The following is an 18267-nucleotide window of genomic DNA, read 5'->3' as shown; positions in this document are numbered from 1 at the left end:
TATTTGATTCGGCACTTATGTGTAAAATTGGTAGTTATTATTTTGGTAAAATGTGCAAAATTTGGTAAGACCAAATTTTATACTTAAGCTTAAGTGAAGTTGTTAATGTTGTATATATATATTAACGAGTAATAAATCATGTGGTTTGGCTTGACTTAGTAAATAGTGAAGAAATGCATATTTATACATAGTGTTTATGAAAGGTAGTTTTATAAATGTGATATGAGTATTTCGTTTGTAAATGAGTAGTAAATATGTTAAGAATGGTTCTAAAATGTATATGGATGCCGTGTGATTGTGTTTGATTGGGAAGTAAATTGTTTGATTTAGCTCAAGAGCTTAGAGGATCAAAGTCTGATAGGGGAAAAGAGAAAGTAAACGAATAGCCGTGGATATCTAATCGTCGACCACTTCGGAGGTAAGTTTTAAGTGATTAAACATTGAGTAACTTCAATTATAATAGGACATGATGAGTTGATTTAATAAGATATGATGTGGCCATGATATGTTCTAAGCTCAAATGGTAAGTTCTTAAGTGTTTGAGCTTGGGAATTTAAGGGTAATTTGAAATAGTCTGCTTAGGGCAGCAGCAGTAACGTGACTTTAGAAAATCACCATAAATTTATGGATTTGAATTAGAGGCTGAATGAGACATGAAATTAAATCTTAATGAGTCTAGTTTCTTATAAAAGAAACTGTATAAGCAAAGGAATTTCCGATAATGAGATACTTAAAGTTGTATGAGACAGCGCAGAATGACACTGTAATCCTCTGTTCTGTTTTTAGAAAATCATTATAAATTGTACAAAAATGGTTATAAGATAAAATTTATATGTTAGACTCCTTAATGAGTCTAGTTTCAAATGAAATCAAATACAACACATTTTGAATTCTGTAAAATGAGAAATTTGATTCGTAGTGAAGAGTGGTCAGATTAGTCAAACAGTGAAACAGGGGAAACTTTAAGAAAAATCTGGTACTGATTGGCCAAACCTAAAATTCTGGAAATTTTATGGATGGAAGATATACGAGTCTATATTCAGGAAAAATTAACAGAAAGTGATTTGGAGTTTTGTAGCTCCAGTTATAAATAATTTAGTGACTATTGCTCAGGAAAAACAGCTTGTGCTGAATTTGAGATTGTGTTGTAAACCTTGGTAAACTTGTTTTAGTTGCTCATAAGCTATTGATTAAACCCATACGTGAATTCTAAATTGTGATATTGGAAAATGATAGATGTAGATTCAGACAAGACAGTGTGTATACGTGAAAGTATATGTGGTATGTGAAGTATATTTGGATAATTGTGATGTGAATACATGAAAATCTATATTTTGATTTAGGATTCTATGTGATGGATGTGAACATGCATTTATGAGATAAGGCCTAATGGCCGATGTGATGAATGTGAAAGTGTATATATGTGATAAGGCCTAATGGCCGATGTGATGAATGTGAAAGTGTATATATATGTGATAAGGCCTAATGGCCGATGTGATGAATGTGAAAGTGTATATATGTGATAAGGCCTAATGGCCGACGTGATGAATGTGAAAGTGTATATATGTGATAAGGCCTAATGGCCGATGTGATGAATGTGAAAGTGTATATATGTGATAAGGCCTAATGGCCGATGTGATGAATGTGAAAGTGCATATATGTGATAGGGCCGAGTGGCCAACGTGATGGATGTGAAAGTGTATAAATGTGATAAGTCCCGAAGGGCATTTGTGTCAGTACTATATCCGGGTTAAAACCCCGCAGGCTTTATGCGAGAATATTATCACTGATTAATGTCCGTAAGCTTCGTGCTCGTACTATATCTGAGCTCTAAAGACCCGATGACTACGTGTGGAGATTATGTCCGGGTAAGACCCGATGACTACGTGTGGAGATTTTGTCCGGGTAAGACCCGATAACTTCATGTGGAGATTTCGTCTGAGCTAAAGGTCTCACCGATAATCCGAGTAGAGGTTAAAGCTATAAGACTTCGTAATAAGAATTGCTTATAAATATATTCAATGTGAAAGGTTAAACAGGTATGTACTCCAAGTTTATATGTGAGCTTGATTTGAACTAAATCATAAGGTAGTTATGTGATGCATACGAGAGCAATCTATGAGACTATTCCTATGATTATGTGACATCGGATCAGTGTGAGAGGTTATGTGAAATCATACAATAGATCTATGTCACATGAGCTCACTTTTATGTGAAGGTTTATCTGCCTATTGTATATGATGAGATGTGCATATTCGGTAAAGGGATGGTATGCCTGAAGAAATAGGGAAATAAAAAAATACGAACAACTATGTTATGATTTGATTGTTATCTGTTGACACTGCTTAAAACTTACTAAACATTATAATGCTTACTCCGTTTATTTTGTTTTCTCTGTTTTATAGATCTCATTGCGAAGCTACAGGCTCGGGGATCGTCAGCAACTAGTCACACTATCACTATCCACTGTTTGGTACTGCTATGTTTTGGATTATCTTATGGCATGTATAAAATAGACTAGTGGCGAAAGAATATTTTGGTTAATGTATATAAGCCATGCGAAAATGGCATCTTTTGAATGTTTACTTAGAGAAGTTTAAATTTTATCCCTGGCTGTGCTTGGTACTTATCTAAATGAATGACCTTTATTTCAAGAGAAAGTTCAAAATTTTACGGTTCTGACATGAGTTACAAGCCCGGTAATGCCCCTTACCTATTCCTGCGACGGTCACGGGATAGGGGTGTTACACTATCCAAAATAATAGAAACTGGCACCTCGTGCAATCTAAAAATCTCAGAGATGTACAATTTAGCTAATCTATCGAGTGAAAAGTCTGTACGTACCAGAACGAAATGTGAAAATTTTGTAGGGGTAACACCGATAAGAAATCAATCGTAACTCTATCTCATTTCCACTCAGGTTTCATTACTTGTTGTAGTAGTCCCGAAGGTACTTGATTTTCAGCTTTAACCTGTTGACAAACCAAACATCTCGATACAAATTCTGAAAGATCACTAGTACATCTGTTTCAAATCACTGTACATCTTAGTACTCCCCAGATGAATAAACAAGCAACCACTATGTGCTTTGTATATTTTTTTTTGAATAAGCTCGAAATTCCTCGGCACACAAACTCTACCATGAAATAGCAAAAAACCATTGGATCCGATCTGATATTCTGAATCAGTAGTCAACTCACACTGTACTCTTTTTGCTTGCAGTTTATTGTCACATTTTTGTGCTTAATAGATTTTCTAGAGAAATACCGGTTTAGCTTTTAACTCAGCTAAAATCAAACCATCATCAGATAATGTCAAATGTGTGTTCATCGCCCGCAAAGCAAACAAAGATTTCCTACTCAAAGCATCCGCGACTGCATTTGCTTTCCCCGAGTGATAATTCAATCACTAACTCGTAGTCTTTTGACAATTTGAGCCATCTTCGTTGTCACAAATTCAAATCTTTCTGAGACATCAAATACTTCAAACTCTTATGATCATTAAAGATATGACATTTTTCACCAAACAAATGATGTTGCCAAATTTTCAATGTGAAAACAATAGCGGCCAACTCTAAGTTGTGCGTTGAATAATTCTTTTCGTGGGGTTTTCACTGTCTGGAAGCATATGCTATCACTTTACCCTCTTGCATTAAAACACATCCCAAACCTTTCAATGACACATCACTAAAAATCACAAATTCTTTACCTGACTCCGGTTGAACTAAACCTGGTGCTTAAGTTAATAATGCTTTCAACTGATCAAAACTCTGTTGACATTTTTTAGACCACTCAAACTTCACATCTTTCTGTAACAATCGACTCATTGGTGTAGCAGTCATCAAGAACCCTTTTACAAAACATCGATAATAAAAAGCTAGTCCCAGAAAACTTTTAACCTCAGATAAGTTTCTTGGTGGCTTCCACTCAACAACTGTAGAAATTTTATTCGTGTCAACTCGAATCTTTTGCTGAAACAATGTGTCCCAAAAATCAACGTTCTCGGAGCCAAAAATCACATTTACTGAATTTAGCAAACAACTACTTATCTCTCAATGTTTGTAACACAATCCTCAAATGCTCGGCATACTCAGATTCGTCCCGGGAATAGATTAAGATGTCATCAATGAATAAAACAACGAATCTATCCAAATACGGTCTAAAAATTATATTCTTCAAATCCATAAAAACTACAGGAGTGTTAGTTAACCCGAATGGCATAACTAGAAATTCATAATATCCATACTTGGTCCTGAATGCAATCTTCGGCACATCCAAATCTTTAACCCAGCTTAAACTGTGTATGTACGGTAAGATGAGTTTATTATTATACGAGCTTACTAAGCTTTATAGCTTACTCTGTTTAATTTATTGTGTTTTATAATGAATATCGAAGCTAGCTTAGATTGGAAGTTGTCAGAGATCTCATCACATTATCAAGCTTTCACTTTGGCACCTTTGAAACTTATGTATTTGGTTATATGGCATGTATAGGACTTATGGTCATTTTGGTTTATGGTTTGGTAATGAATTTAGCCATTTGAGTTGGCTTGTAAATGTTAACTATTTGGTTTTATGTATAGCCATGACAGTTGGCTTATTTTGGTATATTTGGTGATATATATGTTTATGCAAATGACTATTTTTTGTGTGATTGATAATTTCCATTTGATATGCTTGTTATGAATTGGTTTTTAGAGTACCATATGGTTGAATTTTGATGAATTGTTATGCATGTGATTAGAAGTAAGAAAGTACATATATGAAGTTAACTAGTTAAATGAATTGAGAATGTGAATTTGGTATAAAATTAAATAGCCTAATGTGGTATTTGTGTGCCTTATTGTTTTTAGTATGGAAATGGTATGATTTAGGCTTGTTTAAGGTCGGTTTGAATGCCTATTTATACCATGTTTTATGCCAACTGGTTTGGTGTAGGTGTGTGCAAATTTGGGTGAGAAAGATGGCTTGGAAAATATCCTATTTTTGTCCACACGGGTAGAGACACAAGTGCATGTCTCAGTCATGTGTGACACATGGTCAGGTGACACGACCTTGTGTCCCCTGGTGTTTAATTAGAAATCAAGTCAGTATACCCTATAGGTTTGGCACTGCCTAGCACATGGCCTAGCACACGGGCGTGTGAGGCCATTTTTAAGGGAACATGGGCTGGTCACACAGGTGTGTGGTTGGCCGTGTAACCCAAGTCAGAGAGTTACATAGGGTCAGACAGGGGCTGGGACACGGCCATGTGATCCCATTTCGAATGTCCACATGACCTGTGACAAGGACGTGTCTTTGGCCTTGTGAGACACACAGCTGGGCCACACAGGCGTGTGTCCCCTCTATTTTGAAAATTTTTCTATGTTTTCTGAAAATTTCCTTAGTTATCGATTTAGTCCCAAACCACTTCTAAAACATGTTTTGGGCCTCGTTGGCTCATATTAGAGACTTGATGAATGACTATGAATGATTTGTGTTTGAATTTGATAATTGTATGAGAAATGCATGTTCGATTGTATAATAAGTCTAGTAATGCTCCAAAACCCTATCCTGATGACAGATACGGGAGAGGGGTGTTACAAATTCAATAGCAAATTCAACCTTTCTAATTGGTGGTAACCCGAGTAATTCCTCTGGAAACACATCTGGATATTTACAAACCACTGGTACCGATTCAATCTTTGATTCAAACACTTTTGTATCAAGCACATACGAAAGGTAAGCATTGCAACCCTTCCTCACATATTTCTATGCTAGCATTGTCGATATCACAACAGGTAACCCACTCGAAACATCGGATTCAATACAAAGAATTTCACTATCCTGACATTTCAACTCAATATTCTTTTGTCTACATTTCACAACAGCATCATGCAGAGTTAACGAATTCATACCCAAAATCACATCGAATTCATCAAACGGTAAAAGCATCAATTCAATTGGAAAACAGTAACCTCGTGTCATCAAAGGACAATTCTTGTAAACTTTAACAACTAGGATATATTGGCCTAAGAGATTTGATACTTTAATCCCAAATTCAATTGGCTCAATAGGTAAACTCTTAGTAGACACTAAATTCACACAGACATATAAATGAGTCAATCCAGGATAAATCAAAGCAATTACATCAGTGTCATAAAGAGAAAATGTACTGGTGATAACATCTGGTGCCGATGCATCTTCATGAGCGCGAATAGCATAAGCTCTGGCTGGTACTCTAGCCTCTGATCTCACAGCAGAATCCTTTGTTGGACCTTTACTACTATTCACATTTCTAGTATTTATAGGTGGTCTCCTTTTGGCAGCTGTATTACTCGGCCTGGTAGACAGAAATTATCTTTCTCAAATAACTCAAGACAATCACGAATAAAATGATCTTACGAGCCACATCTGAAATAGGCTTTATTATTCACCCAACAATCTCCAGAATACCGTTTTCTACATTTTTGGCATTAAGTTTGTTGGTTTTGACACTACCAACACTCGATACTGAAGTGGCTTGAGCATTTGGACTCGTGTATTGCTTTTCACAATCTCTATTGGAATACCCCACTGAAGCATTCAAGAGATTATAGGAATCCCTTGATTTCTTTGAAGAGGAATGATAGGGTTTACTCATTGACCTCTTTCTTGAGTCTCTAGCCTCAAAATCGACTCTTCTCTTTTCTTTGCTAAGCTCCTCGACTTTGCATGCTCTATCAACTAACACAACAAATTCTTTTAATTTCAAAATTCTGACTAAAAGCTTGATACTCATTCAACCTGTCTTCGAACCGCTTACACATAATTTCTTTAGTGGAAACACATTCTTGAGCATATTTACCCAGTCTCACGAAGTCTCTTTCGTACTTGGTTATGGTCATATGACCCCGTTTCAATTCTAGAAATTCTTTGCGTTTCTGATCAAGAAACAATGACTTATATATTTCTTTTTAAACTCAATCTGAAAGAATTCCCACATGATCCGTTCTCTCGGCACCACTGATGTTAAAGTGTTCTACCACTGGTATGCAGTATCTTTCAGAAGTGACACAACACATTTAACACATTCCACTGGCGTACAAGACAGTTCATCAAAAACTCGAATTGTATTCTCAAGCACAAACTTAGCTCTGTCAGGATCATCATCAACTGTAGCTCTAAATTCTTCAACCCTGTACTTTTAAATTTTATCAACAAGTGGCTTACTCATACGCAAAGATCCCAAACCTTGGGTAGCTATGAGAATCGGTTAGGGAATAGGTGGGGGTGGGGTTGCTGAGCAGTCGGATTTGTTCGGACAAACTCAGAAAACCACTCATTCATCATTTGGAAGAAGGCTTCCTTAACTTCTCCTCCATGACATTCAGATACAGGTCTCGATTCAGACGGCACTGCTCCGTGAATGGAGGTTGGTGCATGACTTTCTACATCATCAAAAATTACTCGGTTGAGATCCATTACTATATAAAAACACGACTTAAAACTATCAGGAGATATCACACTATCACAGGCTAAATATGGCGTGTATAGCTATACTCACACACGCTACGTTAGTCCTGGAATCGACTAAATTGTAGCTCTGATACCAATAAATGTAACATCCCTAACCCGTATCCGTCACTAGAATAGGGTTTCAAAGAATTACCGGACTAATATCATAAATAATCATACAATTCGAATCATAATTCTCATACCAATTAAAAACTATTCAAATTCAATCATATGATCCCTAATACGAGCCCTCGAGGCCCAAAACAAGCATGACAAGTGGTTCAAGACTAAATCAAATACTCAAGGAAATTTTGGAAAAACATTGAAAATTTTCAAAGTACAGGGGACACACGTCCGTATGGACAGGCCGTGTGTCTCGCACTGTAAAGAGACATGCCCGTGTCGCAGACCGTGTGGACATTCAAAATTGGATCACATAGCCATGTCCCAGCCCGTGTTTGACCCCGTGTAACTCTCTGACTTGGGCCACATGGCCAACTACATGCTCATGTGAATAGCCCGTGTACCCTTCGAAATGGCCTCACATGCTTGTGTGCCATGTCGTGTGCTCGACCGTGCGAAAATTGGAGGGTATATTGACTTGTGCCACACGACCTGTAACGCCCCAAAATATAGGTACTCATTTTTCGTATGTTGTGTAACATAAATACATGTCTGCTCCAGTGTTTAAGTTTCCTAGGAAGTGTTTGAGAAGTCTTGGGTTCAAGCCTAGGCAGTTGCAAAAACTTTGGTTTTTTTTAAGAGTAAACCTTGCCTTTAGTTAGTAGACTTTTAAACTATTGTGGGTAAAATTTTTCACAAAGAGCTGGCTAGTCTAGGGGAAAGTGGCGTGTAAAGTGTTCCTTGGGGTCTGAGGTTCTAGCTTTGGCAGGGTAGAAGGACCATTTTTATTTTTGCTACAAGTGCTAGTGAGGTATCCTAGGTTGACCAAAATTGAGTTACTTAGTGGGAGTTTGAATGGGCGGTTGAGCAGAATAAGGTGGAGAGATTCTAGGAGAGAAATAAGGGGAGGAAAAAGTGGAGTTTGAGGTGTGGTAGTAGTTGGTCGAAAGTGGGATTCCCCATTATGCCAATTCAGTCATAGGCTTGTGGGTGCCGAAATTGTGTATATGTTTTTACTCTCATTTTCGACAGATTTCCTTCTTATTCTTCTTTGTGTTTTGGGTTGGGGCCGGATTGACCATTTGGATATTTTCTTTTACTTCTCCAAAACCTAGCCGAATACCCTTTCTTTTCTCATCTCTGTTCCTTTGCTTTTCTTTAAGCACCCTTCTCACATTGCTAAAACCGAACATTGACTGCTTGTCCCTCATCTTTTTTTCTGTCGACTTTATAGTAATTGATTGCTTCTCTTTTCTCTATCATATCGGTTTGTTAATCACCTCTCTTTAGCTAGTATTGTAGCCGAATAATACATCACCCTCTACTTTTTCGTTTTTGCTTTTGTGGTCGGGTTATTAAGGATTCACTAACAAATCAGTAAGTGCCCTTGGTTTTCTCTTTTCGTTTCTTTTCTCCATTATGATCTTCTTTTAACATCTCCTCTTCTCTGCCGATTGCTGTTAAGGGTACGATTGTACTACTTTGTCCCTAGCACTCTGTGTTCTTTTGGCTTTCGTGGTGAGTATAGGTTGACTGTCCTTTTCTCCGAAGTGATTCTGTGTTTTTTGGTTGGTCTCTGCTTGGTTTCTATTCTTTCAGCTTCACTTACTTTCCATCTCGGGTGTGTTAATCCTGTAGCTAACACCTTATTTTACTATCGGTTTTACTAGGAGTATTGGGTGATCAATCAGATTCAGCAGTTTACGTGGGTTAAACCACTTTTGTCCATTCAAGGGTCGGTGCTCGTGGACTTCTAACACTTTACGCAAACAGGTGTGTAATCACACTGTTATTAGCATAGATCAGCAAAAGCAGGAAATGTATGACTATTTTCGCTATACGAGTGTACACTCGCTCGTGTGGTGAACCAGATGGACCAATGTGGGCATTTAATCGTAGAGGCCACCATGAGCGATTTTAAGGGCTTAGGCCGTTTTAGGCCACGTTGGTCCAAAATGAATCGTGTTGGCCCCACGGTCTTGTGGGCCTACATGGGTTAATCACACGAATGTATGATATTATTGGGTTAGGCTTTGTAGTTACACGGCCAAGGCCATTTTTGGGCTTATTGGGCAACACGGGCATGTGGGCCACATAGGCGGTGTTATGGCCTTTTGGCCCATTTGCACTGATTGTCTGTTAAGGTTGCATAGGTCGGCCAAGACGACTGTGGGCCTACTGTTGGGTCAGTAAGTGTACCTGGACCATTATTTTTAGTAAATAACTAATATACCTACTGTTGATGTATGACTGTTTGAGCAAGCCATTTATAATGTTTATACATTTATATTATGTTGCATCGCATGGGATGGGATATATGATTTGGAGGAAGTGTACTAAAAGGCTATAAGCCTATTACTGGCAGCTCGGCTGCAAATACTGTTTTAGTGCCACAACCGGTGCTACTTGGAGTGTTGGGTTGGGTGGGTCGATTTTATCCCCACATGGTGTGTAAGGTTGGTACGGAGATGGTGTGTAGAGGCTGGATTGGGTAGGATATTCTGATTGCATACTGTACTGATTCTGTTACTGAAATGGGCTCAAGCCCAAACTGCTACTATTACTGAAATGGGCTAAGGCCCTAACTGAGATTGTAAGGGCTTAGGCCCAAATTGTGTTTACCCTGATTGATTGCTATAATGGGATTACACACTAAGTTTCATAAACTCACTCATCTATTAATTGTGAAGGTAATCCCCATACTTAGGCAGATCGTTGCGATGGAGGACTCAGCTGTGGCCACTCGCTTTACTTATCTTTTATTAATTTACGTTTTGGTTATATTTTGGGTTTTTCTTTCTATAATAAGGCCTCTTGGTTATTTATTTTTAATTTGGTAGTTTATTTTTATTCATTGGATTTATATCTGCTAGTAGTAGGAAAGTCGTAAGATTTTAAAAGCCAAACATTTTCTAAAACACCATGAAATCGCAACTAGTTTTAAAAACTTCTGCAAACGAAAATTATTTTACAGAATTAATAACGTTTTAATATAAGTAAACTTTAATCATACAATTTCACATCATCAATGAACAGAAATGATTTTTGTTCGGCTTTTCAAACTTTACAAATATGCTAGCTAAAGTTTGGAGTTATGTTTTTAGAAAAACACTTCGATGTGACATCGCCAGATCCAGTTGATCGCGATTTTCGTGACAGGTAAGTTTTAAATATTTATAATTAATCGTTCTTGAAACTAACTATTATTGCGATGCAGGCAAGTGTACCTATCGAGCAGTAGTATAGTTTTAGCAAGACCGGATTGTTGAACCCAAAGAAACTAAAAGTACTAGTAATACTATCTGTTTATTATCTAGCCTAAGAATAAGGGGGTTTTGTTTTAACTAACTAATTAAATAATCTAAGAATTCATAGATAATGGAATTGGGGGATTACTTTTGGAAAACGATTGAATTAAGATAATTAAGGAAAAATCCACCTAGACTGTACTTGTTATTCTGGCTCCGAATCGGACGATTTATTCATTTAACTTGTTCCGTAAAGATCTCTAAGTTATTTTATTATCTTCAAGACTAATAACGTCTAATCCCTAGATTGAATAATTGAGACTTTTCTCTAATTAACACTTTAGGGTTGCATTAACTCGATCTATGGATCTCCTTATTAGGTTTCACCCTAATCAGGCAAAATATTGTCACATCATGTCTAGGTGCGCAAACAACTCCGCTTAGTTAGGACAAATGTATTCTTAGATAGGGTCTATTCCTCCTCTGAATAAGAGCTTATCTTGAATCAGTGTCCTGGGATGTCAAAACAAGAATTAAGAACACATAATTAAGAACAAGTTAAATATTTATCATACAATTCAGAAAATAATAACAAGATTCATCTTATGTTTCATTCCCCTTAGGTACATAGGGGATTTAGTTCATAACTAAAAAGGAAAACTTCTCAGAAGAATAACGAATACAAAACATAAAGAAAACCCAAAACTCCTGAAGGGAAATTGAGGGGAGATTTTCAGTCTTGATGGTGACTCCGGCTTCTGAGATGGATCAATCGGCTTTCTTCGAGTAATTCCTTCCTCCCTCTCCATCTCCTCCACTTTCCTCCTCTAGGGTGTATTTATAGGCTTTAGAATGCCTAGAAGCCCTCAAAATTGGCCCTTTTCGAATTGGACTCAACTTGGGCTCAGCAAGGACACGCTCGTGTGACACGCCCATTTGAGTCGTGCTTCGAATCTGCCAAATTGACACGGTTATATGGTCTGCCTGTGTGAGGAGGTCCATGCCGTGTTGAATTTGTACTTTGGCCCATTTTTCTCTATTTTTGGCCCATTTCTCATTCCTTTCACTCTCTTATGCTCTCCTAAGTATAAAACATGAAATTAAAGCATTAGGAGCATCGAATTCACCAATTCTAATGGGAAATCATCCATAAAATGCGCTAAATATGGGGTAAAAATATGTCTAAATTACGGTTTATCACCAATCATAATGTCTGTGCCGGGTTTAAGGTGTTACATTTAGTGGTATCAGAGCCAGGATACAAAATTCAGCTTTGGATTTGGACTTTTGCAAAAACATGAAATTTTAACAAAATTGTTTCAATTAGTTTAAATTGATTGATATAGTGTGGAAATGTTTTATGGAAGGAGTGGTACAACGATTCTCCGCGCCGATCCTGTAAGTCTTCTGATTATTTATACTGAAAAGATTATAATGAAATTACTAAGACTACTTTATGTAGTAAAACTGTACTGAAACTCTTTAGTTAGAGTAAACTACAAACCGTAATAGGATTATGAACTGAGAAAACAAACTCTGAGATAATATTATTAATAAAATATTTGTAATAAACACTGGAACAATAAACTGACTGGCATAAAACTGTTAATACATATAAATGCACGATTTGATAATAAGCACTAGGGGCACTTGTAGTAGAGGCCACATGAAAGGTCGTGGAGATGCTCGGGTTGGGTCTTCGTTGTTTGGACACCAGCCTAATGAGGAACTGGAGAGGCACCAGCTTCACCTATGACTTAGATAGGGTCTCAAAATTGAGCGGTTGGGGACGATGCATTGTCCCAAGTGATGTTGAGGATTCTGGAAAGGGTTGCTGGGCAGAGTATTGTTATTGTGGGCCGTGGGTCAGTTACAGAATGACTCAGGTCTAATGGGGCTGAGATATTCAGGGGTATTGCTAGAGTTGCCCCTAATATGGCTGAATATTAGATTAAAGCCACAGATAGGGTCATGGATGACCTCAACTGTACCCCCGAATAGAAACTAAAGGGTGTAGTATCGCTGTTGAGAGATGAGGCTTACCAGTTGTGGCTTACTGTTAAAGAGATCACTCAAGCCGATCAATTAACCTTGGAGTTTTTCAAGACTACTTTCAAAGCTAAGTATGTGGGTGCCAGCTATGTGGATGCCCGTAGGAGAGAATTTCTGAACCAAACTCAAGGGGATAAGTCAGTATGAGGCTGAATTTCTGCGTCTGAGTCGCTATGCACGTGGGATGGTGGCAACTGAGTACGAACGGTGTGTTTGATTTGAGGATGGCCTCATAGATGGTCTAAAAGTTCTGATAGCTCTTCAGAGGGAGCAGGATTTTGCAGCACTGGTCGACAAGGTGAAAATTACTTAGGAAGTGAAGCGCACTGAGCGCCAGAGCAGAGAGAAAGGCTGAGGTAAGAGAGATGCTGAGCCCTCAAATTCATTTTAGAGGCTTAAGAAAAAGGCCAAAGCTGAAGGACCGATCAGAGTTAGGGCCCCTATTGCTACTACTAGACCACAATTTTGTGCTGACTGTGGAAGACGCCATCAGGGTGAGTGCTGGAAATGGACTAGGGCATTTTGAGGTGCGGTTTTATGGAGCATCGTATCAGAGATTATTCGCAGAGGACCGATCAGGTGCTAGCTTCTAGTTTTGGTAGTGCACCGCAAAGGGTTGCTCAGCAACCACCGAGAGGCCATGGTCAGGCCAGAGGTGGAAATGGTATGGGCCGTGGTTGTGGAGCACCGGGTAGAGGTACCAGTCATACTGAGGCTAGGCAGCCAGCACTGGTTTATGATGCACGCCGCTGAGAGGATGAAGACGCTACAAATTTTATTACGGGTACGTTATTTATCTATAGTGTACCTTATACTGCATTGATTAATGGTGGATCTACATATTCTTATATAGCGTGCACTGTGTCTGAGAATTTGGGTATTATGGTTGAAAACACTGCGAGTGAGGTTACTGTGTTAAGTCCATTAGAGCAGTCAGTGAGGGTAAATATACTGTTTAAGGATGTACCTTTAGAGGTTCAATGAGTGATCTTCTTGGCGGATTTAATGGAACTCCCTTTTGGAGAAGTTGACTTGATACTGGGTATGGACTGGCTGGTTAAGCATCAAGCTAATTTGGATTGTTCTGCTAAGCGGGTGGTACTGAAAACTGTGGAGGGTGATGAGGTAGTTGTGATTAAGGAGCATCAAAATTATCATTCAAATGTGATTTTTGCACTTAGAGTTTAGAAGTTGGTTCGTAAGGGTTGTGAGGCGTATCTAGCCTACGTCAGTGCTTCTGTTTCTGAGATTTCATCTGTTAAATATATTAGAAAATTTAAGGACTTTTCGGATTTCTTTCTCGACGAACTACCTAGGTTACCTTCTGATCGTGAAGTTGAGTTTGGGATAGAGCTCTTGCATGGTATAGCTTCGGTGTCTACTGCCCCTTATAGAATGGCACTGAAGGGGCTTGTGGAGCTTAAAGCTCTGATTCAAGAGTTACTGGACCAAGGGTTCATCCACCTTAGTGTGTCTCCGTAGGGAGCACCGATTTTATTTGTGAAAAAGAAGGATGGAACCATGCATATGTGCACCGATTACCGGCAACTGAACAAATTGACTATTAAGAATAAGTACCCCCTATCAAGGATAGGCGATCTATTCGATCAGTTCTAAGGAGCTTCGGTCTTCTCTGAGATTGATCTCAGATTGGGGTACCATCAACTGAGGGTCAATGAGACTAGCGTTTACAAGACAGCTTTTAGAACTCGTTATGGTCATTACGAGTTCCTAGTGATGCCGTTTGGACTGACGAATGCACCAGCGGCTTTTATGGATTTGATGAACCGAGTGTTCCAGCCTTATCTGGATCGGTTTGTAGTGGTGTTTATAGATGACATTCTGGTGTATTCGAGAATTGAAGATGAACATGATGCACATTTCCGAGTGGTTTTGCAAATTCTGAGGGAGAAACAACTATACGCTAAATTTAGCAAGTGTGAATTCTGGCTACGTAAGGTAACATTTTTGGGACATATGGTATTTGCTGAGGGGATTAGGGTTCATCCTCGAAAAATTGTAGCTCTTCTGGATTGGAAGCAACCTAAGTCTATATCTGAGCTTCGAAGTTTCTAGGTCTGGCAGGGTATTATAAATGGTTTGTTCAGGGGTTTTTGTTTATTGCTGCACCTCTGACTAAGTTGTTGCATAAAGGGGTACCGTTTAACTGGACTAATAAGTAGCAGGAAAGTTTTGAGAAGATGAAAAAAGTTCTGACTGAGGCTCCTGTCTAGATTCAGCCAGCGTCTGGGGGAGAATTTACTATATACAATGATGCATCACACGTTGGTTTGGGTTGTGTATTGATGCAAGAAGGCAAGGTTGTGGCTTATGCGTCTCGTCATCTTACGATGCATGAGGCAAACTATCCAACACATGACTTGGAGTTGGCTGCGGTGGTTTTTGCACTGAAAATTTGGAGGCATTACTTGTACGATGAGAAGTGTATTATTTACACAGATCACAAGAGCCTCAAGTATTAATTCATAATATAATTAATTTTAATTTATACCCAATTTAATTTGGCTAAATAAATTAATATTAATTAATTCTGGAAAAAGTGGTCCAGTTGAACCGAACCGATTGAAGTGAACCAGCCATATGCTGACCTACATCAGCTTATTAGCTGATTAAATAAGCTTGCAAAGAAACACTTGAAGTCTTGTCAAAGTTACATTCAAACCCCTCCACAATTGGTGGATTTTTGGATTTGCCCCAAGCCATTTTTAGAAAAGTTGAAAGCATCAACTTTGCCACATAGGTGGCTGGCCAAGGGGTGGCTCTTTGGCTGCTATTTTTAGAAAATTTCATCTGCCACACTCAGCTATAAAAGCCTCCATTGGCTTATCATTCAGAGCATATCATTCATTCCTCATTCATTTCACATCACTTCTCTCATCTCTCATTCTTTTTCTCTCATTTTTCCATTTCAATTCCCTTACTCTTTTGCTGATTTCTTCCCTTGGAAAATGGGTGCTCTTCAACCATTTTGGTGCAGGAATTGAGTGTTCATCGAAGCCTTGATCAGCGAGGACACAAGAAGGAAGAATGGAGTAACCAAGTCAAGCCTCGGAAGACCACCGGATTTGATTCTTGTTCCCTATCTCTTTAATTTTTGTTGTTGTTATGATGAACATATCTATGAGTATTCATGTTGTCGGAATGGTTAATTTAATCAGCTTAGTTTTAATTTAATTCATGTTGGGTTGATTGCATTTTATCTTCTTAAATTGTTAAAATTCTATTTATGTTGTTATAGGCCTCGGTAAAATGCTTGATTAAGTAAAATAATGCCTAAGTTATTCTTACATTACGACTGTGAGGTAACTAATGAATTAATTATTTAAACGGATTGAAATTGTAATTAATTGACACAGTACTTGATCAGTGCATGTTTGTTCTTCTAAGGTAGCTGAAGGTTAAATTAGCAATGTATCTGGTAATATTATTGCCTTGCATAACTTGCAAGATTATTGTGATTAAACTGTTTCAAGGTAGGGATACCTTGTTACCTCACATAGTCTTTTATATGCTTGTTAGATTTAATTAATTGTTTGAATTGACATAGGGATTTGCAAGAGATTAGTTCAGTTTAATGAGTATGTATGTGTAATAACATGTTTGCTTACTAGAATCTGTTTAGTCGATTGAATTGACATAGGGATATATCAAGAGATGAATGGATTTTGGTATGTAAGTATGTTCATAAGTGAGCAAATTAGAGGGTTGCCGTGATTTTATTCATAACAATATAAACATAAGTTTAATAATTCTAAGATGAGAAGTGTAATTAATCCAACACAATTATATCATATTTATTAAATCTTATTTTGAAATCGTGCATTAAAACTTTATTTTACTTTATTTATTTATTTATTTTAATTTTCTTAAGTTTTTAATCACCCTCTTTAAACAAAATATTTTTATTCACCAAAGTGTTTTAAATTGCATTCATAAATAGTCCTTTTCACAGTCCCTGTGGGTACGATAACTCGACATTTACTTGTTACTTTATTACTTGTTGCGATTCTATACACTTGTAAATTTTCGTCATTCCAAGTTTTTAGCACCATTGCTGGGGGCTGTTTATTAGTATTGATCAAATTATTAACCTACTCCCTGTAGATCTTGAGATAGAAAGAACTTTTCGACAGGGAAGAGGACAAGCAAATCAGCGGAGGACCAAAGAGATGAACTTCTAAAATCCAATCCAAGGAAATGGAGCAAACCCTACTCAAAATCCTATCCTTATTACTGACAATAGGGATAGAGCTTTACGAGAGTACGTCGTGCTAGTATTTAATGATCTTAATCCGGGTATTAGGAGACCCGAAATTGAGGTAAAACAGTTCGAGCTAAAGCCAGTCATGTTCCAAATGCTTCAGACAGTAGGCCAATTTAGTGGAATGCCTACCGAAGATCCTTACCTACAGTTAAGACTATTTTATGGACGTGAACGATTCTTTCAAGTTAACCAGAGTACCCAAAGATGCATTATGATTAAAGCTGTTCCCGTATTCGCTGAGGGACAGAGCTCGAGCCTGGTTGAACTCATTGCCACCAAACTTAATTTCCACACGGTAAGAGTTAGCAGAAAGATTCCTTGTGAAGTATTTCTCACCTAGCAAGAATGATAAGTTGAGGAAGGAGATCATTGCCTTCCAACAAATGGATGATGAGTCCTTGTATGAGGCATGGGAAAGGTACAAAGAGTTATTACAAAAGTGCCCTCATCATGGAATCTCACATTGCATCCAACTTGAGTCATTTATAATGGTCTCAATGCTCACATAAGGATGGTAGTGGACGCTTTTGCTAATGGTGCTCTCCTTTCTAAGTCTTACAATGAGGCTTATGAAATTATCGAGAGAATTTCCAGCAACAATTACTAATGGCCAACCAACCAAGCAGCGTTAGGAAGACGAGTTGCTAGAATACATGAAGTAGACGCTCTTACATCACTTGCATCTCAGGTATCATCAATATCCTCAATGCTTAAAAATCTTACTACTAATGGGTCTAACAGTTTTGTAGCACAGCCGCTAAATCAATTTGAAAATATAGCTTGTGTTTATTGTGGGGAAGGACATTTGTTCGAAGAATGTCCATCAAACCCAGAATCCATGTACTACATAGGTAACCAGAACCAAAACCGAGGAAGGCAAGGACTGCAATCCAATTTTTATAACCCATCGTGGCAAAACCACCTGAATTTTTCCTAGAATAACCAAGGAGCTGGAACTAGTAATACTTATGCCCAACCTAGATCAACCCAGTCACCAAGTTTTCCCCAACAAGTTTATAAACCAACCCAAGCTGAACCATCTAATGGCTTAGAAAATCTGTTGAAGGCATACATGGTCAAGAAT

At 38.0% G+C, this 18267-nt stretch overlaps 1 non-coding gene across 1 annotated transcript; it reads right to left on the bottom strand.

The window, feature by feature from the left end:
* Nucleotides 1–17533: 17533 nt before the first annotated feature.
* Nucleotides 17534–17640, bottom strand: LOC121204033 (small nucleolar RNA R71). The gene has a single exon (XR_005898960.1). It is a non-coding gene; the product is annotated as a small nucleolar RNA R71 (small nucleolar RNA).
* Between the last annotated feature and the right edge of the window lie 627 nt (nt 17641–18267).

Source organism: Gossypium hirsutum, chromosome A07 (assembly GCF_007990345.1).
Source record: "Gossypium hirsutum isolate 1008001.06 chromosome A07, Gossypium_hirsutum_v2.1, whole genome shotgun sequence".
In the NCBI taxonomy this organism is placed as follows: domain Eukaryota; kingdom Viridiplantae; phylum Streptophyta; class Magnoliopsida; order Malvales; family Malvaceae; genus Gossypium; species Gossypium hirsutum.
Note: the sequence above shows the minus strand (reverse complement) of the source record. Positions and strands in the feature narration are given on the sequence as shown.